General features: G+C 45.8%; 1 long non-coding RNA gene across 2 annotated transcripts; it reads right to left on the minus strand.

The window, feature by feature from the left end:
* Positions 1 to 17604: 17604 nt before the first annotated feature.
* Positions 17605 to 24508, minus strand: LOC128105722 (uncharacterized). Of its 2 annotated transcripts, none has more exons than XR_008216462.1 (3): positions 24303 to 24508; positions 20620 to 20807; positions 17605 to 19120 (listed from the first exon to the last, which is right to left on the minus strand). It is a non-coding gene; the product is annotated as an uncharacterized LOC128105722 (long non-coding RNA). The 2 variants fall into 2 exon arrangements; XR_008216463.1 differs by having other exon boundaries at positions 17606 to 19120; positions 20698 to 20807.
* Between the last annotated feature and the right edge of the window lie 286 nt (positions 24509 to 24794).

The raw sequence follows: 24794 nt of genomic DNA on the forward strand, positions 1-24794 counted from the left end.
TTAAAGAAGTATTTGATTTGTTTCTATTTGGAATTTTTTTCATTATGAAAGTAATATAGCCACATTATAGAGAATATGAAAAATATATTGGGAGAACAAGATTCCCATAATTCCCTGCCTTAAGGAGACCAAAGCTCCTGCCTGGACTGGATGTAGCAACACCGTCTTTCTCTTACCATTTGCTTGTGCCTGTTATCAGCAGGGTGAGCACATGTCCCCATTTGCTTAGGACATTCCCAGGTCACATCTGTTTTCCAGCACAGTAATTAATAGTGCCCTCTTATCCTAAAAGGGAATCCCTGTTTGAATGAAAATTTAAAAGTTCACCCTAATTATTGGTATTATCTTCAATGTATAATTTACTTCAGGAAAAAATATTTCAACCTAACCTTCCACCCTAGATAGATTAATTTGGTTAAAAATAAATGATAGAACACAAAAGTACACTGAGCAGTTGCAATAGCCACACTATACTACAAGGGCCTGTGACTGTATCTGGGAGTGAGGTTCACACTGTCTTCCTTTCCTTAGGTGGATATCCACTCAGCCTTCAAGGGACACCATGTACGACCCATGACTCGGGGTTATCTGGCTTTTAGCTTAAGGGAAGAATCACTGTCTATGCACATCAGAATGACTGGTGAACTTGAATGATCAGCCCAGCTTGTGAATAGAAAAGAATTAGATGTTCACTGGAGCACTCACTTGGGTAGACTGCCTCACTTCAATCTTCCTAAGGCTCTGCCACAGTCTTGTCTCTATCCCCAGGGCTGAGCATTGTGTCTGGAACAGGACTAGAGAATGAGTGAGAGACTTGCATGGAAGAAATCTAGGCGAAATGCAGGTCTGGACATGATGGAAAGATATCTATTGTGCATCTCTTCTGCACCCCCGAGTTTTGGTTTTTATAAAGATTTATTTTATATTTGAAAATTATGCATATCTGTGTATATCTGTGTGTGGATAAGTGCATATGTGTGTAGGTACCCTCAGAGTCCAGAAGAGGGTTTTGGATCCCCTGGAGCTGCAGTTACAGGGTGGTTGTGAGCTGCCTGCTGTAGATTCTGGGAACTGAACTAGGGTGGGTCCTCTGCAAGGGTGGTATGCGTTCTTAGTCACTGAGCCATATTTCCAGCTCTTTGGCTTTTGTTTTTCTGAAAGAGGGCCTTAAAAAGAAGAATTATCGATCTATGAGTAAAGCAGAATATTATTAGGAATCATTTTATTGATTTTTTTCCTAGGTCTCTGGACTATCTAGTTCCTGGTCATCCAGGCAGTGCTCAGCATGAGCTCCCTTTCACTGTATAGGCCTCCAATTAGACCAGTCGTTGGCTAGCCACTCGCACAAGTTCTGCACTTCCATTACCCCAGTACATCTTCCAGTAGGCAGAGAGAGAGCCCAAATTAGAGGTCTCCATTGGGTCCCTCCCCTTCTAGCTCTGGGAACTCCTCAGAAGAGGGAGAAGAAGAATTGTTGGAGACAGAGGGGTCAAGGACACCAGGAGAACATGGCCCACAGAATCAACAAGCAGGGATCATAGGGGCTCACAGAGACTGAAGTGGCAACCACAGAACCTGCATAGGACTGTGCTAGGTCCTCTGCATATATGTTGTGATTATTAGCTTGGTGTTTCTGTGGGGCTTCTAACAGTGGATGTGGGGGTGTCTCTGACTCTTTGCCTGCTCTTGGGACCCCTTTCCTCCTACTGGGTTGCCTTGCCCAGCCCTGACATGAGGATATGTGCCTAGTCTTCTTGTATCTTGTTATGCCATGTTCAGTTGCTATCCCTAGGATACCTACTCTTTTCTGAAGGGAAACCGAGGAGCAGTAGGTCTGAGGGAGAGGGGAGGTGTGTGTGTGTGTGGGGGGGAACTGGGAGGAATGGAAGGAGGGGAAACTGTGGTTGGGAATGTATTGTATGAGAGAAAACATTAAAAAAGAAGCAGAAGAGTTATCTAAAATGTCTTCATGGAACAGAACTATGGAATCTTGATCACTAGCAAAGCAACCATCACACACTGAGTTCCTGATAATCTAGGATTCCATTATCAATGGCCCCGAGTGCCTGAAGAAGAAGAGATGTTTGGTCTGGGAGGGTGGATCAGTGGGTAAAGTGCTTGCTGCTCAAGCATGAAGGCTATAAGCAGGTGTGGGTGTGCATTTCTGGTGGAGGTTAGTAAAGGCCAAGATGTCTTCTCCATCATCTCTAGCCCTGACTTGGTCACAAGTTCTAGGGAGCATAGCTTCAAAACGGGGGAGGAGCACCTAACCCTTACCAGATTTTGAGAAAGTAAGACCTGGGTGTTATGTTAAGTCACTGACATTTGAGGTGTTGTCTGGTAAACAGCTCTCCTGCCCTCAATTAGTCTGACGAAAGAGAGGATGAGAGAGAGAGAGAGAGAGAGAGAGAGAGAGAGAGAGAGAGAGAGAGAGAGAGAAGGGGTAAGTTTGAAAGCATGTTTGTCGAGATTTAGGGAACAACAGATTAAAGAAGGAGAATATAGACCCAGAAAGCCTGGGAGGACACGAGTCAAGGTTAAGGACTTCTGGAGGGCCATCGGGTCTTCTGGGCAAGCAGAAGGTAACAGGAGGACACAGCTTACAAGCTGAGGAGGCTCAGACCTGGAGGAGAACACGGAGTCCAGAGTGATTGCTGTAAGATCTGTGCTAAGGAGGGCAATATAGAGGGATTACCAAAACCTGGCTGAAGTTGGGCATGTCCCCAAGAAAGCCGGAAGTGGGGGAAAGGAGCTCCGAGAAGTGATCAAGGAAGTGAGAATTTTGTGCAAGAAGAAATTAAAATGATTGACACTCTACAGCCTAGAAATGTAAAGGCTAAGGAAGATGTGACCAGAAGGAGGGTCTAAGGGGAAAAAGATAGTCTGGCTTGCTAAAACTTGCAGAACTCTACAAATGAACACTTCCTTAAGGCCCAATGTCACATTTTTAAAATAAAAAACGGGAATACTATATACAGTTTTACTGCTCTGACCTCAGGCTCCAGAGGCCCTGTGTTCTAGGCAGTAAGCTAACCATTGGCAGGGCAGGGTGGAGTGGGGGATGACACAAAAGTCGCCAGAAAATGACTGCTGGGATTGGCTTCCTAAGAGGTCACACAGACAGACAGCACCCGGAAGCAAACAAGGACTGTTCTGTTCGCAGTGGAGATGATGGAGATCAGTTCTGCTTTTAAGCTCCTGGCAGCAGTTGTGAACAGGGCAGAACATGATGGCATTGAGCGACCCATTGGGGTCTAAGAGTTTTCCCTGTGTTGGAGATCCCAGAGGCCCTGTGTTCCAAGGTAGCATGGCTTCAAGACAGAGAATGACACATGCGTTCAGGGCTGACGGTGCGGTGGGGTAGGCAGATGTCAAGCACAGGACTGCAGAGGTCACTGTTTATTTGGCTTATACTCTGGTAAGTGCCTTTAAGCACAAGTCAAGGGAGCATCCAGAGGGACTAAGCTAATCTGGAAAGATGAAGGATGATACTTTGGAAGTTTTCTAGCAAGAGCAGTAAGAGTTGGCCGGCAAAGGGAGAACATGAGCGGAGCCAGTCAGGACAGAGGTACGAAGGCTGAGTTTCTTGCTCTCTGTCAGTTTTGCGTTGCTGTAACAGAATACCTGAGACTGAGGGGTTGATAAAGAACAGAAGTTGATTTTGTTCAGAATGGTAGAGGTCAGGAAAACCAAGAACTTGGCATTGACATCTGCTGAGGGCCTTGTGACCGGGTCTTCCGTGCTGGAAGGCAGAGCAGGCAAGCATAGTAGGACTCGACCTGCTTTTACAACAAACCAGCCCTCAAGATGTCAACTCATTCCCACGAGAAGAATATTAATCCAGAGAGAGGAGATTGTGTTGCCTGCTTACCTCCTATTGGGCCCAACTTTCCAACACTGTTGCATAGGGCTTGGAGTTCTAATGTATGCATTATGTAGGATGCAAACTATAGCAGCCTTGGGCTGCTAAGTTTCCCTTCCAGAAGTCTGTGCTCTTGGTGACTCATGTGGGCCAGCTCCACACATGCCAGAGTGACCTTGAGAATCGGCTGTAACAGCTCTCACCTGGCCCCTCAGAGAATTCTCATTTTGCTGGCACAGCTACACCATCTGAAAATGGCAGAGGATAGATGACCTTCCGTCTAGCCAGGTAGGTGCGGCCCAAGCCAAAGGCTGACCAGCACAGCAGGCACATACCAGCCCTTCTCAGAGGCTGCGGTTTTACCGAACTCCCGGGCATGTGGGATGTCAGGCCGCATCCAGACTTCAGCGGTCACTGTTTGTCGCAGCACGGGTGTGTGGGTTCACATGGATCCATGGAAAGAAGACTCAGAGGTATCTTAAGAATGAATCTAGCCTTTCATGGCTGCAAGGGGGTCCAGCCTCGAAGGACTGAAGGACTTTCCCTTCGCCTAGGGCATTTTTATTTTTTCTCTATTTACAGTTTAGCCAGTTCATTTCTGTACCTTCAAAGCATCCTGAAAGGAACTCCCAAAGAAAAAATGCCAAGTGCAAATTCCTTGATTTCTCAGGTACCGCGGTTTTCCTGGTTTCCTGAACCAAGTTTTGTATAGGCCTTTGATCCTTGGGAGACTCTCAGACAAGATTCACATAGGGCGATAAGAGAAACAAAAGGTATAAGAGAAGCAAAAGGTGTCAGTTAAACAAAGGAAGGATTGGGGCTAGGTGCTACTCTCTGGAGCCAGGCCAAGGGTAGCTCAGCAGGAATGCCAATACATGTCTTGGCTGTATCTCTTTCTTTGCCTTCTCCTGAGGTATCTCCTGAGATGATCCCTCCACAGCCAATTACCGATGTGTCTCACCTTAAAGACTGAAGCTGGGAGTCCCAACCCAGGTGGCTGCCGTAAATGAAGCTTTGGATTTAAATGACGTAGGCTGTATATAGACAGCCGTGCTACAGGAGCGCTGGCCTGGGATCCCACAGTGCTGGCATATGGAACATATTGAGACATTCCTCCATGTACTTGGGTACCTTGTTTTGTGCAAGAATTTAACTATTCCATTTACAAAATACATGCACGTCCCTTGAAGGGGGTAGGAACAATCTTATCCCATGCATCATGGTCCAGATGTAGAGAGCTAGGCAGAAGGCTGTCATGACCTGCTCAGTCTTACTCAGGAGTATTCCAGGACTCAGAACTGTGAATTCAGTCACCATGCTCTTTACCCCTGTACCTTAACTCACCCACTGTTGGTGGGGGGCCCCTATAAAACCAAAGCACAAGATTCAGTTTACCTACTGTGGTGTGTTTTTAGTGGTTGGTAGGTTAGTGTGCACTTATCAGTGAGCTTTCTTTCCTCCAAACCAATGGAGATATGCAGACTTCCTTTTACTTCTGAGATGTCCCGCCCCCTTCTGAAGTACAAAAATAAAAAAAGTAGAAATTCTTTTAGGGTGAAGCTATTGTGTAAGAAATTCAAAGGGGAGAAGACATAATATGGCTGGGTATTATTTAAGATTAGGAATTAAAGAAGTCCTTGAGATCCAAAGGCTCCCTAAATCATCTGTGGAAGGGGCCAGATGCCTTCAGGAAATGGGTCCCAGCCATCCTCTCCTGCTGCGGAGTGTTGAGAGCAGAGCAACGTTATGAGGGACCTCCTGGCCCTGGAATTCCACGGGCAGCATAAAGGATGCTTCGGTATTTGTGTGATGTCCTTCCGACTTGCTTTTCTTGTCTCCAGATGCACAAAACAGGACTTTCATTTCTCGAGAGTTAATTTCCAACAGCGGCTTAGTCTCCATCTGAAGTCGCAATCCTCTTTGGAGAAGCAATTGGTTATTGTGTAAAGGATTTCGAAGTTACATGCTCAGGATTATGACTCTATTTGGTGTGAAGAAGCAGTGTCAGGAGAACTCTGAAGTACCAAATACTCCGTTTTGATGAAAGTGTTCCTAGCGGAGATAAGCGAGAGAAGGGCCAGTAAAATGCATGCCGTTGTTCCGGGTGGGGACTGCTAATGAGAGCTTCTTTCAGATACGTTCTCTCCTTTCCGTCAGCTGAGCCCTGCTGCACATTTCTGCACCGCATACCAGCGTACCAGGTTGGAACACTGGTGACTGAGCTTTCCTGACGTTAGAAGACTCCTTGTTTCCGTTATTCTTACCACCCCATTCCTGCCCTGTCTACTTCAGAGGACTTCAACACAGAATGAACGGATAAGATATCGCACTGAAACCATTGCATTTCTATAAAGACGTATTCCTATGAGCACCTCCTCCGCCCACTAGAGGAAGTCCACGGCAGGGGGGCCCCCGGTGGTCTTGCCTCTGGTCATGATTCCAGTGGGTCCTCTTTTGTCTAAACACCTGTGTGAGTATGATGAAAACAAGACCTTGGAAGGATTTGTTTGGCCCAGGAGGCAAAGAAGGAGGAACATCATGCATTTCAAAGGATTGGCCATTTGGTGTCTTCAGTACTGTTTAGTTTTTTTTTTATGCAAGCTATTTGTTGCTAGGGCACACTGGCCTAAAATTCAAATTGATGAGTTCATCCTGGTATCACTTCTTGGAAGACAACTATCTTTGCTACGCTCACTCCGCACAGAAATACATGAGGAGCCCCAAAGAGACCTCCCTTTCTTCTGGATCACCAGCTAAACATCTTGTGTGTGTGTGTGTGCCCGTGTGTGTGCCCGTGTGTGTGCCCGTGTGTGTGTGTGTGTGTGTGTGTGTGTGTGTGTATGTGTGTGTGTGTGTGTTCTATTCGGGGGGGGTGCTTGTATACAGTGCACACAAGTGTGTGCACACAAGTGTGTGACGGACCTTGGGAGTCATCACCTGTGTGTGAGATCTGGTTTCTTATTGGCCTGAAACTCACTAAATAGGCTGGGCCAGCAAACTCCCAGCATCTGCCTGTCTCTGCCTCTCTGCTACTGAGATTACGAGCACACACTTCCACGCGCAGTTTGCTTGTTTGATTTTAACACGGGTTCTGGGGGTTAAATTCAGGTCCACATGCTTGGAAGGCACACATTTTACCAATTTAGTTATTTCTCTGGGCCCTGAACATTATTTTGATCGGTTCCTTGTTTTGGTTTAGAAATAAACTCTTCTGAAAGAGAATTCCACCTTCCATCAGAGCAGAAAATGCTGAGAAATGATTCAGAGGGCTGAACTTGAAGGTCTATCCGCTGTGAAGCATAGTTGATCACTCACTGAGGGAACAGGTGCATCCCTGGGCTCTCAGGCAAAAGGTCTGTATGCTTTGCATCTGCATTAAAGTGAACTTCCAGCCACCCTGTGCTCTTATCAGTTACTATTTATCATTTTTTCCAAGTCAGTAGTGAGTTCTCCTACTTATCCAAAGGCTTAAGTCTGATGCTCAAGTGGCCATATTCTTCCTTCTCAGTGACAAGTGATGATCTTAATGATGGCACCAAGGTACCATGAAATCCTGAAGTGCCTGCAGAATCATCAAGCATTAAATAATACTTACTACCAGGCTTAGGATTAAAGATATATGGTTTTCTTATAATTTACTGCAAAATCAATGACTCTTGATATCCAGATAAGTCCAGGTTAGATAAAATACCAACAATTCTATCATTCCATTGTCAAATACGGAACAAAAAGCAGCAGCTGTCTTTCTGAGACAGGAACCAGAGGAGTGACTTGAAAGCAAATCAGCAAAGGACTGAAACTTTGATTTTTAAATAGATACTTTCACAATGCATGGAAGCCATCCCTAACAGTCTTAAGGCCACATGGACATGTGCAAATGCATGGCCTTTCTGAGCATCAAGATGTGGCCAGTGATGAACAGTGAGTTTTGCCATTTGTCTACAGGCTTAGATCACAGCTCTAACCATATGAAACCCAAGATCACTACACTTCATGTCCAACCCAAAGAGAAGTACAGTCCACTGCCCTTCTCAGAGGCACACAGCCCTGTCTATTCCTCTTCTCAGTGTGTCTGCAACGGGAGTTCTCCAGGCCTGTCCCTAGGAGTCCTCCTCACACTGGCCTCAGGGAAGTTTTTGATGCAGCTGGGACCCTTGTGTCTGGAAAGACCCGCCAGGCAGACCCTTACCTTCAAGATACTTTACTGTGCAGGTGCCCACTGTTGTTTTGGATAACAGAGTATGCCCAGTGGCTTTCAGCTCACATAGAATGCTAGTTAAGTGCACGGGCCTTGGTGTTAGCCAGCCCACCTAATAGTTTAGATTCCCTTCGTACTACTTACCAGCTGTTCCTTACTCTGGTCAAGCCTCTGTTTCTTCACTAGTATAACAGGGCTAACGCTACCAAAGGCATCTACTCTCAGACTTGCTGTGGATCCAATGGGGTGATGTATATTCCATTTTTGGCATAGTGCCAGGCACATAGGAAGACCTCAACTAAGAGGGACTCTTGTTTTCCTCTGGCAATCCTCTACCATCATGTACACAATATACATGTTCAGGCTTCCTCCATCCTTCCTGGTTTAATAACTCCAATCATATTCTCACTCATTATTATAACGGCAATCATCATTGCAATTACTGTTTGCTCACGACACTTCACATTATTATAATTATTATTTTTATCCTACTCTCACAAATGTCATTAATAAGTACCAACCATTAGTTGTCATTAATGATTACCAATTGCATGACATCCCACCCTAGTTTCCAGTATAACTGAGAGTTTTTTTTATTAGTACTAAGGACCAGCCATGAGTGAAAGATAAGACTTCACTGAACCCAAATAAACTTTTCTGGAATATTCATGGTTTCTTTCTGCTTTGAGCTAAACACTACAGCTGAACAAATTAAATGCCTGACCTAAAACATTTGGAAAGATTGTCTTCTGAAGGGAAATGTCTCAAGGCCACAAGGAATGTGTGCAACCATGTGCACTGAACAGGACATGTCAACTACTATTCTGTGAGGTAATCGTCTACAAGAAAAAAAAATTGCTGATTTGTTTTTGAAGGTCCATAACAGACCAGCTCTCTTTAGTAAACTTACCATAATGAGCATATGAGTATATAGATTAGGAAAGTGAAATTTCATCAATGTCTTCTCTGCTACTGTAATAAAATAGCTGAGATAACCAATTTATAACGAGGAAGGGTTTGGGGTCACCGTTTCAGGGGACTTTGTCCATGGCTGCTTGGCCCTATTTCTTCTGCGGCTGTGGTGAAGCAGAACATCACACCAGGAGTACATATTAAAGAAACTGTTTACTTCAGTGGTCAGGCAGAAGAGAGGTAGATGAGGGAGGGAGGGAGGGAGGAAGGGAGGGAGGGAGAGAGATACCCCAATGTCCACTTCAAGGTCATACCCACAATAGCCTAACTTCCTTTCTCTAGACCCATCTCCCAAAAGTCCCACCAGTTCCCAAAAGCAAGTGACCAAGTCCTTAAGGCATGGCTTTTGAAGGACAGTCTCAAACCAAAGTATAGCACTAGATTTAGCCAAAATTATATAGTATGTGGAGCAGAAGTCAGACTCTAAATGAGAAGTGAGTGGGCATGGGATGTGACTTCACTGGAGCTGTGCGATCCAGGTCTTCTGAGTGATAATGAGTTGTGAACTGCCAGCCATGTTGCATTTGGCCTTTTGGTTTGTGGCTTTCTCTAGCCGCTGGAGTGAAGAGACTTTGGCTACAGGACATCCTGAAGATGACACAGTGTACTGGGGACAGGCAGCATGGCCATCTGTCCTCTCCTCTTCTCTGTGACAGGGTGTGCTGGAACTAGCTAACTGGGCCTGCTTGCACCAAGGCAGCTGGGCCTATTCTGGAAGAGAATTTCTGCTCAGTCATTTATATACATTCTTGACTTGTCCCTTAGAACCAGCCTGCGGGAGCTGGGAACAGTTCAGCAGTAGAGTGCACACACACACACACACACACACACACACACACACACACACACACACAAGGCTACAGACTTCTCCTGGGCAGGAACTAAGTTGGTGTCTCTAGCACTTCCCACAGGACATAATGAACAGATGGAACCCATAAAGATGCCTGGATGCAAAGGAAGTTGTGCAGATATATTTAGAAATAAGAAGGAAGCGCGAGGGGAGGTGAAGGCCAGGGGAGACACAGTTCTCCCTGGTCCTACGAACCACACTCAAGTCACCTTCAAATACCACTAACCCTCTTCCTGTTTTGATTTCCATGTGCTTGAGAGACATTCCTCAAACCAAATAAAATTCGGCCTTTGTTGGTCAAAAGTGTTCAAACAGAGACAGTTTAGGATTTGACCCAGCTAATAATGAGCAGAGGGGGTAAAAACAATTCATGTACTTAGAGGAGAGTTTGGATTCTGACCTCTGTTTGGAACCCAGGTGACATCTCCAGGCTTCCATTCCTGGATGGAATGATACAGTTGTAAAAGTGACACACTGAACTCTTGGGTATGTGCCCTTGAGGTTGGAGCCTTCCAGCCCTGCTCCATCCCTTTGCATCAGTTTCTAGTGTCCTAAGAGTCAGTAGTGACCTCTCTTGTCAATCACTACCTCCCTTTGCATGGTGCATACGCTATTTGCAATTTTAGAACAAGATTGAAATAGAAGCTTGAAAACAAGGCATTCATTTTTTTTTCTTTTTAAATCAGATATTTAAATACATTGTGGAAAGCAATTTTGGGGGTATTTAATTATTCACACTAATGGTTTATTGTAATGAGATTTTAAAAACCATTATGATGGGCAAAGGGCTGAGGCTTAAAATATTTTCATTTACAGATATGTTCTGCTTTTAATGAAACCCAATATGCAAAAATCTAAAATTAGGCAAATTGGAGGCTTTATCTGGGCTCATATTGTTTACTTTACAAAAGGGGTGCTCTGCTGCTCAAAAGCGTTTACCCCAGTGTTCCTTTAAACAACGAGAGGCCTATGGCGCCTTTGGAACGCAACTTCAATGGTTACCACGCTGTTCTCACACAGGTGTTTTCTGCAGAGCCAGGTTCACCTGAGGAGAGCGTTGAGTGTCCACAGGCTGGAGCTGACTCTGAACCGCCGGAGCAGCGAAAGGGGAGGAAAGAAGAGCCGAGATTTTGAGTGGCATCCTCAGCAGAAAGGAAGACATACTCAGCCCGGGACTGTGAGGGCTCCTATCTGATCTAGATGTGAAGGCATCTGTCAAACGCGCCATTCTGTCTCTTTAGCGTAACCTGAGTGCTGCTTAGCGATTAAAGTAATGGAATCCGAATCAGGAGTCGTGGTTCCTTTTCTGTCTCTTCTTGCTTCCAATTGGATATTTCTGACATGTTCACTCTGAGGACAGTTTCCCACTCATAAAGCAATTATTGCTATCTCGGGGGGAAGCTGTAGAACCACGTTAATGTTTTTAATAGCCTGTGAACTCTTCAGACTAACATCTAGCATTGCTGCCCTACTCAACTTGTGAACTGATTGACAGGAAACCTGGTGTGTGTGTGTGTGTGTGGTGTGTGTGTGTGTGTGTGTGTGTGTGTGTGTGTGTGTGTGTGTGTGGTGTGTGTGTGTGTGTGCAGAATGCAGGCGCATGTGGAGGGTGTAGGTCAATGCTGGGTGCCTTCCTCAAATCCCCCCTCTTTTCTTGTTTATTGTGGGGTCTCTCATTTAACCTGGCTCTCAGTGATGCAGACTGGCTGGACAGAGAGCACTAGGAACCCTTTGGTCTCCGCTTCTCTAGTGCCAGGATGACAGGTGCCCACGTCCAGACTTGGCTTTCGTCTTTTCCATGGGCGCTGGGGATCAAACTCAGGTCCTCACGCTTGCATGGGCTTTACCAAGTGAGCCATCTCCCCCGCCCTTCAACACTCACCTTCTGTCTTCAACTTTCAAAATAAAGCACAGGACTCAGGGAGGCCAAGGCGTGCCCACCAGTCGGCTGGCTTTCCGTTACTATAACAAACCGTGAGGTAAATAAGCATGAACGGCCTGTTTTGAGTCATGTTTTCAGGGGCGTTAGTACACGTGTAGCTGGCCCCCACTGCTTTGGGGTCCATGGCAAGACAAGAATACATCATGGAAGGATCTTAGGGTGTAACAAAGCTGCTTATGTCATGGCTACCAGGAAGCAGAAGAGACACAGGAGCGGCAGGCCTCTACTTCTTTTAAGGGAATATCCACCCCCGCCCCAACACACACACAGTGACCTAACTTTCTCCCATAGGGCTGACCTCCTAAAGGTTCCAGCACTTTCCAATAGTGCCATGGGCCAGAGAGGGAGCTTCCATGCCACAGGCCTGTGGGGAACATTTAAGATCCATATTATGTTACCTATATAGTACACAAAACTTTCCCAAATGGTTTATTAAATGAAACTTTAGAATCCGCTAATTGGACAGCAAAATTGTCACTAATGCTGTGGAATCAGCAATTTTACTCAAAAGAATTCGTTAAATCTGTCTCGGTACATCAGGGTCAGTTTGCATAGTTCATGAGAAGATAGAAATATCCTCATTATACAGTGATGATCAAAATACTGAATGTACCTCACAATCCAAGTTGTGAGAGTTGGGAAGTAAGTTTGATGGTTTTAGGTCTACAGTCTCTGAAAGTAAATGTTAACTCTAAAATTGTAGTAGAACCAGGTCCTTGGATATAATTAGTGAAGACGTAAGTGCTTTCTATATCTGTCCTAGCTGGTGTTCTATTTCTATGAATAAACACTGACCAACAGCAACTTGGGAATGTAATTGGTTCCCATAAGCTCATAGGGAGTGGCACTATTAGGAGGTGCGGTCTTGTTGGAGGAGGCTGGACGACACACACCTTTAATCCAGACCTTGAAGCTGAGGGCACACCTTTAATCTAGGCCACACCTTCTGTTGGAAGTGTGTCACTGTGGTGGTGGGATTTGGGGTCTTTTCCTCAAGCTTCACTCAATGTGACAGTCAGTGGACTTCCTGTGCCCTGCAAGATGTAGGACACTTGGCTATTTCTCCAGCACCATGCCTGTCTGCACGCCACCATGCTCCCTGTCATGAGGGACTGAACCTCTGAACTGTAAGCAAGCCACTACAGTGAAATGTTTTCCTTTATAAGAGTTGCCGTGGTCATGGTGTCTCTTCACAGCAAACTGAGACCCAAACTAAGACAGGAGGAGAAGCTTGACTTCAGCTGAAGCCCGTTGTGAAGTGAAGTCGAGGCAGGAGCTGAAGCAAGGGCCGTGGAGGAATTCTGCTTACCAACTTGCTTCCCATGACATGCTCAGCCTGTTTTCTTATGCATCCTAGGGCCACCTGCCCAGAGGGGTCACTGCCTGCTCACATCAATCATTAGTCAAGAAAATGCCCCACAGGCTTGCCTACAGGTCAATCTGATGAAGACATTTTCTCAATGAAGACCCTCTTCCCAGATAACCGTGGCTTGTGTCAAGTTGACCAAAACAAAACAACTAACCAGCCCAGTGTCCATGGAGGGAGAGAACAGGAACAGGGTATTTAAACGAGGATGGATGTGGTAGGTGTGTTGAAGTTAAGGCTTAATAATAGCTTCTACCCTCCCTCCTTCTGTTGTGGAGTCCAGTTCATTCATGCATTCCTACTTTCTGGATGTAATATGGACCCAGCCTCATGAGACCCTGGAGCAGTCCTGAGGACAGCTCTGTACACTCAGCAACTCTACTTAGTGAGCTGGCCTTAGCAGATGTGGCCTGTCTCCTTGTGCACAAGTCACGTGGTCCATAAGAAAGGCTAAGCAGAGAGTGTAGCTAGGCACTTTCCCAGGAGCACCAGCAGTTGGCTCTGGTAGCTGACGGCAGTAGCCAGATCACTGCCACGGCAGCCAGCTAAGGACAGCTACCCATGTATGTCAGGATCCTTGGGGGGGGGGGGGGTGGCTTACAGGACGTCAGCTGCAGAGAGAAAGGAGGTCCGCACTGCGGTGGGGAAGGAACACAAGGTCCAGCCCTGTCGGAAACCACGGAGCCTTGAGACAGAACCCCTCAAGCTTGCTGCCATGGCCTGTGAGGAGCTCATACCAGGTCAAACTGAAAGATGTGAAGCCACTGTTCCTAGTTGTAGGGACACGGCTGTGTGGAGGCTGGGAATTGGGCCATGAGATGGAGGTAGCAAGGATATAGTTTTCCAGGTGGTAAAATAAGCCGGATAGGCAGGTTTTAAAGCCCGTGACCCGCTGACCTGTCATGCACCTATCAGAACAGAGGCGGCAAAGATTTACTTCAAGGCTTCCTGAGCATTCCATTGATAATGGTTTCAGAAATAGTCAAAAATAGATCCTGAGCTGTTTCCTTTAACGAAGAAGGCCTTTGCCCCTCTGTGTAAGGAAGACATGAGCAGATGGACAGTCAAGCTGAGTGACTAGAGGAGAATGTAATAGAGGGGTCATTTACAAAGGTGTGGGGCTGGGGGTGCTTGCCTAGCATGCAGAAGACCCTGGGTTCCAGCTCCAGCACAAAACAAACACAAAACAAAACAAAACGAAATGAAAAACAACAAATCAAAACAACAACCACCTAAAAACCCCACAAAAGTGTGAGCAGGGTTGAGGAAACCAAAGGGATTGGCCAGGTACCCTGGCAAGCTTTAGTGGGCAGAAAGGGTATTGTATGGAGATCAATTTCCACTGTTGTCTTTGTAGGATGATGTCTTAGTTAGTAATGAAACACCATGATTAAGGCAACTTGTAAAAGAAAGCATTTAATTGGGGGTCTGCTTATAGTTCTAGAGGGTTAGTCCATGACCATCATGGCATGGAGCATGGCAGCAAATAGACATGGCACTGAGAGCTACACCCTGATTGGAGGTGTAGCTAGGAGGCAGAGAGAGAGAGAAAGGCTGGGCCTGGCAGGGGCTTTTGAAACCTCAAAGCCCACCCCCAATGACACACCTCCTCCAACAAGGCCACACCTCCTCCAACAAGACCACACCTCCCAATCCTTCCCAAACAGTTCCACTGGCTGGGGACCAAGTATTCAAACATATATGAGCCTATGGGAGGCGTTCTTATTCAAACTACCACAGGTGATGAAACAGGAAGGGGGAGGGGGCATATACACCACAAGCCCACTGTGCCCTCCCTCCCTCATCTCCTATCACCTTGTGCTGGCTAAAGCCAATCCAAAGCCAGAAGCCAGGCAGGCTGGCCTCCAGAGCAGAACAATGCAGTGGAGAGGAGTGGAGAGTGAGCCGGGGTGGGGGGCGGGGGGGGGGGGGAGGAGAAGGCAGTCTGCCCGGCTTCAGTGGAATTTCATTTACAGTCAGATGACGACAGCAGAGACCTCGCGGAACAAGCAAAAATCTGCATTTGGGGAAACAGCCAAGATCAGCTCCATATGACTTCTTATCATGCTTAATATCAGTGCACGTGTCCGTAGGCACTGATAGGCAGGTGCTCTGGTTACATTTTGAAGTGCCTGAGGGCAGAAACGGGGTTCTCATCTTTATCCTTAGTCCCGGCCCTGAGCTTGGCACATAACCTGTACAGTAGCCATTCACTGACTGGCTAAATGATCAAGAAAGAGAAAGAAGTATTACGGCCTCCTAAGTTTAATTTTCTCGTCAAGTGAGTTTTTAATCTAAAAAAGAAAAACAATCACAGAAAACCAACCCCTTTGATCCTCCTCCTCCACGACTGAAAATTCTTTCGAAAGTATAACATTGGCTGCTGTAGCCCTTCAAAAAGGATTGTGCTAAGCTTGAAGGAATATGTCTTTGATGGCTGTGAATGGAGCAACACTCGGGGCTGTCAATCTGAACTGCAAGTGTGGGCAACGGGGCTGACTTGCAAGGCACTGAGGAGTTTAGACACAAATAAACAAACACATTAGACTCGCCATAGACGATCACACTGGCAGTTCATCCTGCCAAGAATTCTCCTCAAGGCTAAACATTCTATATTTTCCCTTAAATGTAAGCACTGTGGTTAATTTAGGATTGGGGTTAGACACCGAGGAACAAGAGATTTTACTTCTCCATTGAAGACTTTTTTTTTTTTTTTTTTTTTTTTTGGTCACTGCTGTTATTTTAACTTCTTTTCTGGAACGTTTCCAATTTTCCAAATTGATGAAACTATCTTTATTAAATTAAGTATTCAGACTCTGTTTCCCATTGCTCTTGCAAAGGTCATTTAGCTCTCCTACCTGTCTAGCAGGACTTGGCTAGGCCATTTCATCTTCCATAGCAGAAGAAACCATTACAATTTTCTCAAACTTTCTCTGTAATCCGAGTTCCACAGTAAGGTTATGTTTGATAGCTCTTTAATAAACTCCTCCAGACCTGGAAGAATAATCCTGAAAACCTGAGGGCCACTCACCTGCCTCCCCTGGAGTTTAGGGGATGGCCTTCCCGGAGTTTTGCCGCTAGTCTGTCTCCATCAGAGAACTCTGACTACCAACCTAGCAAGAGGATTACAGCTCCACAGGTAAGTGGCTGCCCTGGTTAACTGACTTATTGCCTGATTGCCTCTGGGAATTTCTTTGGTTTAGACCTCTTCCTCCATCGGAAATCTGATCCTGTTGTCGTTCTTTAATTGTTTAAAAAAAGATTTATTTATTTTATGTGTATGAGTATTTCACCCACATACATGTGCCAGCCTTGTGCCCTTGAAGGCCAGAAGAGGGTGTCAGAGTCCTAGAACTAGAGTTCCAAACGGTTGTGAGCTGTCACTTGGGTGCTGGGAACCGAACTGAGGTTCTTCACAAGGGCAGCAAGTGTTCTTAACTGCTCAGCCATCTCCCTAGCCCTAGAAATTCGAGCCTTAATACTGATTGTTTGTTTCCCAAGTAACACCCATTGCAGACACAAGGAAAGCTGTGGCCCTTCAGGACTCCGCGTCCTCTTCAGTGTTTTCCTGTACAGACGGTGTAGTCTCTGGGTGCTGTTATCATTGACTCATTTTTGTTGCTGTAGAAACACTGACCACACCCCTAATGCTTCTTGTGAAAAAGCCTTTGTGACTCAAAGATAGTCCAAGTCTGCAAGGCCCTGTCAACTTGTGTCCCTCATCCCTCTCCTTCCTTCTCCAACCCCGTTCCTGTTCTTTTCATCTTGCACAGCCATTTTCCCAGTTGACCTTTGACCCCTACGAATGGCCTTTGTGCTTACCTGAGAATGCCCATCTTAGTTCAGTCCCTAACATATTTAAGACGTGGGAAATCGTATCTGAAAACAAGCATAAAGTTTATGCTCAAAATAAATGCTGAGTCATATACTACATGCCAGAAAAAATGCATTTAAACAGGATAATTGAAAATTATCACATAGATAAGCAAAAGTACCTTCTAACCCTGTTACTGAGACAGTAAGTTATTTATGTTTGGAAAAATGTGCTAAGAGTGTCTTGTTTTGTTTTGTGTATGTTTTCAATAAAATGGAAGAACACATCTTTATTTCTGTGACACTAGGGTTTGATCTCAGGGTCTGGCTCGAGCTAGCAAGGGCTCTGCCACTGGGCCAGTGTCACCGAACCCTTCCTGTCACTTTTGATATCAAGACAGGGCTTCACTAAGTTGTCCAGGTTGGCCTTGAAATTGCAGTGTCACTAGGCTTACAGGCCTGGGCCACCAGGCCCAGTAAACAACAGTCTTTATAGTCATCTTTTTCTCTCAGCTAAATAATATATCAGAGATGTTTTTCCATGTTGTTAGTCTTTTGCATTATTAGAAATGACTGCATAATATTCCAATTTGATTACGTTTATAATTTATTCACCAAATGTTTCACTCGTCGCTGAGGCGCTGATGGTTACCGTTATGCCTGAATACACACACACCAGCATAAAGAAATAGATCTAGGAGAATCCCTAGATCAAAGGGTGCGCATAATACTGACGCTACAAAGCTGAAGTCTCGAGTCTGCTCTACAGGGAGGATTGAGAATTAAGGTCGGAGGAAAATACAGAGAAAATGTGGCCCTTCGGGAAGAATGAAAAAGCATCATTGATGAAGGAGACCATGACATACTCAGGTAAGGGTGTAAAAAAGCATTGACAGTAAACAAAGCGCCTGGGAGAAGAGGGTCCAGGGTCCAGACAGTGCTTGGGAAATCTGCTCAGTCTTCTCCATTACGGCCTCAGTTAATGGAAAACTGTCTGTCCAGTGGACAACTCCACTCTTCTCCATGTGTATAGCTCCTGCGTGTTCCATCGGTGAAATTTTTCCAAGCTAAGAAACAGGGGGCAAGCTCAGAATCCTGTCAGAGGGAGGGGAGGAAAAGGAGAAAATATGGAAAGAGGGAGAGAAGAATTTGCTAGAAGAAGTGGGGTTTTATTTTTTTGTTTGTTTTGTTTCTTTTTGTTTTTGTAGGGATTGTTGATCTCATGAAGCTCTGCAGATTCTATCAAGGCAGTCCCTGCAGCCACCCTCCTTATGGTCCTTGAAATATTGATGCAAACCCTCTAAACTGGCCGGTGTGTCTCCTCTGTCACCAGCCGAGCGAGGGTGTTGTCCCAGTTGCTTTGACACCGCACTGAAATAGTGGGTTACATAAATATAGAAGGCTGAGAATTTTCAGAACTGGCCACAAATAGGCTGGGGGGAGGATTTTGAGACTGTATCCAGTGATGCCATTTCAATCATAACTCTAGGAAATTAATGGGAAAAGGCATCAACTATTGTTTTAAATAACCGTGGAATGCATCTTCAGTTCTAGACTGGTGTGCACGACCCTGGAGCCCAGAGCAAACATGCGGTCCATTCACAGAGAAAGGGAACAGGGAGACAAAAGAGAGACAAAAAAGGAAGAGAGAGAGAAGGGAAGAAAAGACGAGAGAAAATGCCTGGCTTCATCGCATCAGAAGCATGAAAGTAATGATTTGGGATCCACCCTGAAGACTTCCTGGACAAGGGGTCTTGGGAATACTCCATCCTCTTCTGCTCCACGACAGGGGAGTTTCTACACAGCCTGCAGAGGATTTGACACTTCCAATCCTGCCCCCTCCCATAGGTACTTAGATGGCTCTCCCAGAAACAACTGAGGTTATAGGATCCTTGATAGACTTGCAGAAATGTACTTCTATGAACTCCCACCAAGTGGGCTCACCATGTCACTTCAAGGGCGAGGTTCTAACAGACCTGAGTTAAGGAACTTTGGTGTCCATGCTTTCCGAGTTTCTCTGCTTTTGCACAGACCTGGGCAAGATCATGAACCTTGCTCACAACACTGTCACCCGGGATGGAGGGCTGCCTCAGCTGACAGAAGAGACTGGCAGAAGCCTGGAAAAGTACAATAATATTCGAAGTTGCCTTCAGTCTTATTTTTATTTGTGCTAATTTGCATGACTGGTGGATGCCAAATGAAGATATTTTTCTTTCTCCTTGGAATAGCTTCATTTTTAAAATATCGTTCTTTTCCAAGTGCCCAAATATTACTGTGGTGAATAATGAGACAGATGGAAAGTGGGAAGGGTGGGGCAAGTTCAAAATGCTTTACACTCGGCAGAATAACTTAGCTTTTCAGATTTCCTGCCTCCCTCTATTTTGCTCATCTGAGGGCACCATGCCCTCCATCCTGTGGAGATGCAACCACCATAGAGCCCCATCAAACGCCATCGACCTCCTACACACAGCCTATTCGAAGGGCGCGTGTGGCAGCTGCCCCTCCGCAGGCTTAGCGTGACTCATTCTATAAGCGAGGGAAAGCTTCCAGGCTGTGGGACTTTGCAACGTGCAACTCTGCCGGAAGGATCCATCACTTTACAGGGAGGGAGAAAAACAATCCAGTGTTATCGAATCATAGACACTCAGAAACTGGAATTGCAAGGAGTCCTGTATCCCTTTCTGAGCAGACAATGTCAGGAAGCCACTGACAGCTAAATGTTTGACAAGTTTAGGTGCCCAGCTTTGTTGTTAAGAGACAAGCGTGGATCTGTCTGGTTTCCAGAACGGCAGGGGCCATATTGCAGAGTTCCACTGTTATTTCCCCAGCCCTCCTGCCTTGCTCTCTCCCTCCCTCCTCTACCCCAAAGCTGCATCGCCCTCCTCGGTCCTTGTAAAATGTCAGCGGTTCTTCCAGGAAGCCTCACCCAGTTCATCTCGCCACTAAACAATTTAGAGATTAATAATGTAGCAACAGGAGAGAGATTAAAAAGCCATCTGGTGAGCAAGCCCAAGCTTAGCTTCAAATACCTGCAGCACCAGAAAGAGATGAGGACCCAAAGAGCAAGTGCCTGGGAGGCAGGGCACTCAACTCAGCTTCTAAACCTGCTGCTTACTAGCTGTGTCCATTGGTCACTTCACCTCCTCCTGCAGTTCAGGGAGTGATAATCACCCTTCCCCCAAAGGACTTGAAATGAGTTTATTGTTATTGGAAACAGTCTAATGCAAATGGCATAAGCATATTAATCCTGCAGCAGGATTGACCGTTGTCCATCCTAGGGGACCGCTACCAGCTTTGGGACTACTAGAGCCAGATTGACAATGTGCTGGGCAATCCCCTTCACATCTGGCTGTAGAGATGGGTCTAGACAAAAAGGCTCACTGTCTCTGACCCTCATTAGCTCTGGGAATTAGAGTTCACAACATTGAAGTATGATCCTTCATTCAATCAACAAACACTTGTGCTTTATGCACTGGGTGCTCATCTTGGAGCCGACAAGCATCCTCACCCTCATGAAGTAATGTAAGAGAGAAAGCAGGTGGCATACTAGAGACTTGGGGAGTTCAGGGCTGAGCTAATCTCCCAGTGATGTGATGGTACACCTAAGGAGGCTCACCTAAGGAGATGGTGGCTGAGCAAAGACCAAAGAAAATGAGAAAGCAGACAGTGGGGGCAAGTGGGAACCTCGCAATACCTCCTCTTCTTCTTCACAGCCTTGAGCTTCAGGTGTGAGCAGGGACAACCGGAATTCACCGAAAGTCCTGTGGAGCAGGAGGCGGTAATCGGAGAGGGACTCTGGGGTGTCTGCAAGAAAGACAGAGAGACCCCAATCACTCTTTGGAGAGGGGGCATTTATCCCTCAACAGCTCTGAGAGCCACAGGTGGTGGCTGTGAGGATGAAGAACACTGGCCACATTCATGAGGACTCCACCTTCTCAGGCAGCACCCTGCTGGGAACCCAAGGAACCCAGTGCAGCTGGCGGCTGTGAAACTCAGCCTCCTTGGAGTGTGGTTGCTGGTGCTCCACCCTAGTCTGACCTGCAGGTGGTCCAGAGAGCATCATTAAGGAAAATGGCTTAGTGTTTGTATTCATCAGGTTTATCTTATTAAAGATAAACTGAAGACAGAGACTAATTTCTGTACCCAATTTGCCCACAACGATTTCCTTAGGGCTGAGTAATAATAATCACCAACAGTTGCTGAATCTTCACCACGAACCGTTGCTCCCAGTCCTTCTAGGCACCAGCTCTTTTGGTTGTCAGAGCTGCTACTTAGTGAGCTGAAACTTTTCCTTCCAGATGGGAAGTAGAGGCATAGAGCGCTTAGGCGCGTCATTTGAGGTCACTTAAATGGGAATTGGTCTTTAGCACAGAGGTTTTCAACCTATGGGTTTCGACCCCTTTGGGGCCCAATGGTCTGTTCACAGGGGTCAAATATCTGATATATTTACATTACCATTCATAACAGTAGCAGAATTGCAGTTATGAAATAGCAAAGAAAATAAGTTTACGGTTAGGGGTCACCACAACATGAGGAACTGTATTAAAGGGTCACAGCATTAAGGGTAAGAACCACTGTTGTAGAGGGACAGCTGCAACCTGAGGCGTGTCTTCCTAAATTTCATCTTCTGAAACCCTGACCCCCAGGACCTCAGAATGGGACTGCAGTTGGTGGTAGAGACTTTAACGAGGCGATTCAGTTAAAGTCAGGTCATTATGGGGATCCTGAGCCAGTGGCCAGCATCCTTACAAGAAGACTGAATACAAACAGGTGGACAGGGAAGATGTAATGACATAGAAAGAAGGGGTCGCCTATAAACCAAAGTTCTCCTCAGAAGGAGCCATCCTGGCTGACATTGGATCCCAGACCCCAGCTTCAGGACTATGAAGCAATACATTTCTGTTGTGTCTACCTCCCAAGTCTGTGGCATTTTGCCATGGCAGCCCCAGAAAATAAATTCAGATAGCTAATGAGTGCTGAATGATGACCTGGGAGACTGCTTCCTTCCCTGACCACCCATGTCCCAACCATGGCTCCTAGGGCAGTGTGAGGAGGGCTCATCTAGTTCCTGTGTATCAGCACCTGCTTGATGAAATGTCTAGGGCTTCCTCAGGGTCACTCCACCAAGAGACAAAGCTTTATTAGAGATTAAAAGAAAAATAACTGGGCAGGCGAACCAGAAATAGAGGCCGCTGCCTGGCAAAAGGAGATGAAGAAGAGCAAGCAAAGGCTAGCCATTTGAGCTAAACCGTTGTGTTCAGAAGCGGGAGTCAGCCACATGGTGAACAAGCAGCCACGTGGTGAGGCAGGAGGGCTCAGAGAAAGAGTATGAAAGCTCTACATGTTAAAAAGGAATGTGCCCAAGCTCAAGCCAGTATCAGAAAAGATGAAGAAGAAGCAGGAGCAGGAGAAGAAGAAGAAGAAGAAGAAGAAGAAGAAGAAGAAGGAGGAGGAGGAGGAGGAGGAGGAGGAGGAGGAGGAGGAGGAGGAGGAGAAGGAGAAGGAGAAGAAGAAGAAGAAGAAAGCTATACCAATCTGAGTCTGTCCTCAGAAAAGCAGGGAGACCAGGTTTCTGGGAAGAAAAGGGACATTATCTCATTAAAGGGATAATTATTCCACTTATCTCTGAATGCTTCCTAAAGAGCTCTCCCTTAGCCAGGTGATTGACCAATCCAACTAGATAGGATGTCAGGTCTTCACTCGGGCCAAAGATCCCATGGTCTTGACCAGAAGGAAAGTACTTTCCCTTAATGAGCCTTTAATGCTAGTGCAAGAGTGAGAATATAAAGGTGCACATTATACTGTCTGCAGAATAATCATGAAAATACAGTTAGGCCTCTGATTTTATAGGATCCATATCCACAGATTCCATCAGCCATGGGTGGAAAAAAAAATTTTAATGACAATTGTGCTGTGCATGCACGGACTTTTCTTTCTTGTCATCATTCCATAAACAATACAATAGAATAACTATGTATATAGCATTCACATTATATTCAGAATTATTAGTGTTCTAGAGATAGTTCAAATGTATGGAGGATATGCAATATATACGATTTTATACAAAGGACTTGAGGAGCCAAGCCAGCTAAGGTCCTGGAGTCAACCCCCTTGGGAATGCTGTGGGAGGACTGTGAATGGAAATTTGACTTTAATCAACCACACAGACATAGGCGTGCTGTGATGAGAGTTAGAAAGGACAGGGCTATAATGCTGTGGAAGCAGATGCCAATGGAGGTCAACCCAGCAAGAGTGGTCAGCAAAGGCCTTCAAGTCCAGGACAGGGAAGAGCTTGGCAACCCCTAAGGATCTGTCTACCTGTCTGTCTGTCTATCTATCTATCTATCTATCTATCTATCTATTTATCTATCTATATGTCTGCATATCTATCCATCCACCATCTTTCTATCTATCTATCTATCTATCTATCTATCTATCTATCTATCATCTTTCTATCTATATATCTATATCTATAGATTTATCTATATCTATACATAGAGAGATAGATATAGTAGGATCCTATAGAATGGAGGAAGTGATGCAGAAAGACAGGGAAGCAGGAAGGACAAGAGAAAAAGATGAGGAGAAGTCAGAGGGAAGAAGAAAATGAACAACAGCTGCAACCTGCCACATTCCAGGCACTGTGCTGGGCATCTTCACTTTAGCAACTGGTACTCCAACTGAGTAGTTGGGAGAAGAGGCAGGGCCTTCCTTGCCCCAGGTCAGGCCCAGCTCTTCCAAGCCAACAGCTCTGTCTGTCATAGGTTGCTTGTGTCACTGTGGCCTAGGACCACCCTGCTGTGACACAGAACAGTCCAGAGCAGTTCACCGAAAGCGTGGTGTGTCCACTGAGGCCGCTGCCTGTCTGCATTCCATTGCCCCAGTGGCTTCTCTCCAGGGCTTTGACTAAAGCTCAGGGCAGCTCCACATGTCACAGAAGGTCAAGAATGGGTGGAATGACATGGGAGCTGCTGGAGGATTCAGATTCCCAGGCAGAGTCAAAGTTAGTAGCAGGAATTTACAGCCACAAACCAGGAGACTTGAAATACAAACAGAGACAGAGACAGAGAGAGAGAGAGAGAGAGAGAGAGAGAGAGAGAGAGAGAGAGAGAGAGAGAGAGAGGAAGAAGGAAAGGGAAAGGAGGAGGAAGAGGAGAGAACTTCTCTCTCTCTCTCTCTCTCTCTCTCTCTCTCTCACACACACACACACACACACACACACACACACACACACACACACACACACACTGCCGCACACTGAGTAGGGAGAAGCATAGATCAAAAACATTTTATCCTCACACATTTATGAGCCGCTTTCAAAAGGCCCCGTCACACTCAGGTCAGAGGAATCCGTCCTGTCTCCCCGACTCCCCCTGCTGTGGTTGGCCCTCACTCCCCTCCCTCCTTTCCAAAGGATATGAGCAACAGCTAAAGAGCTTTTGCTAACAGTGTCTCCAAAAACATGACTGGTCGCCTCATGCTTTACCCAGCTCAAGATCCATTAAGAGACTTCTGTTTTTAAATCCAGTGCTCAGAAAAGCTTTGTCTCTCTTCCAATAAGAAGACGAGATGTATAAAATTCATCAGACTTAGTACAGCAGTCACTAGGTTTCCCTTTCACTGTCTCTATGAGGAGGCTTGTCACGATTAACAGTGGTATCAGGGTTGGTTTTCTTTGTTTACTCCTCATTTTTCTATTCCTAATCACTTAAGGCTCCCTTGAATTTATTTTGCTGAGCATTCTAGGGAAAGAGAGTAACAAGTAAGTCTTACCTGCCTCTGGACCAACTT

This window comes from Peromyscus californicus, unplaced genomic scaffold, assembly GCF_007827085.1.
Source record: "Peromyscus californicus insignis strain IS unplaced genomic scaffold, ASM782708v3 Scaffold_9__1_contigs__length_137607984, whole genome shotgun sequence".
Classification (NCBI taxonomy): domain Eukaryota; kingdom Metazoa; phylum Chordata; class Mammalia; order Rodentia; family Cricetidae; genus Peromyscus; species Peromyscus californicus.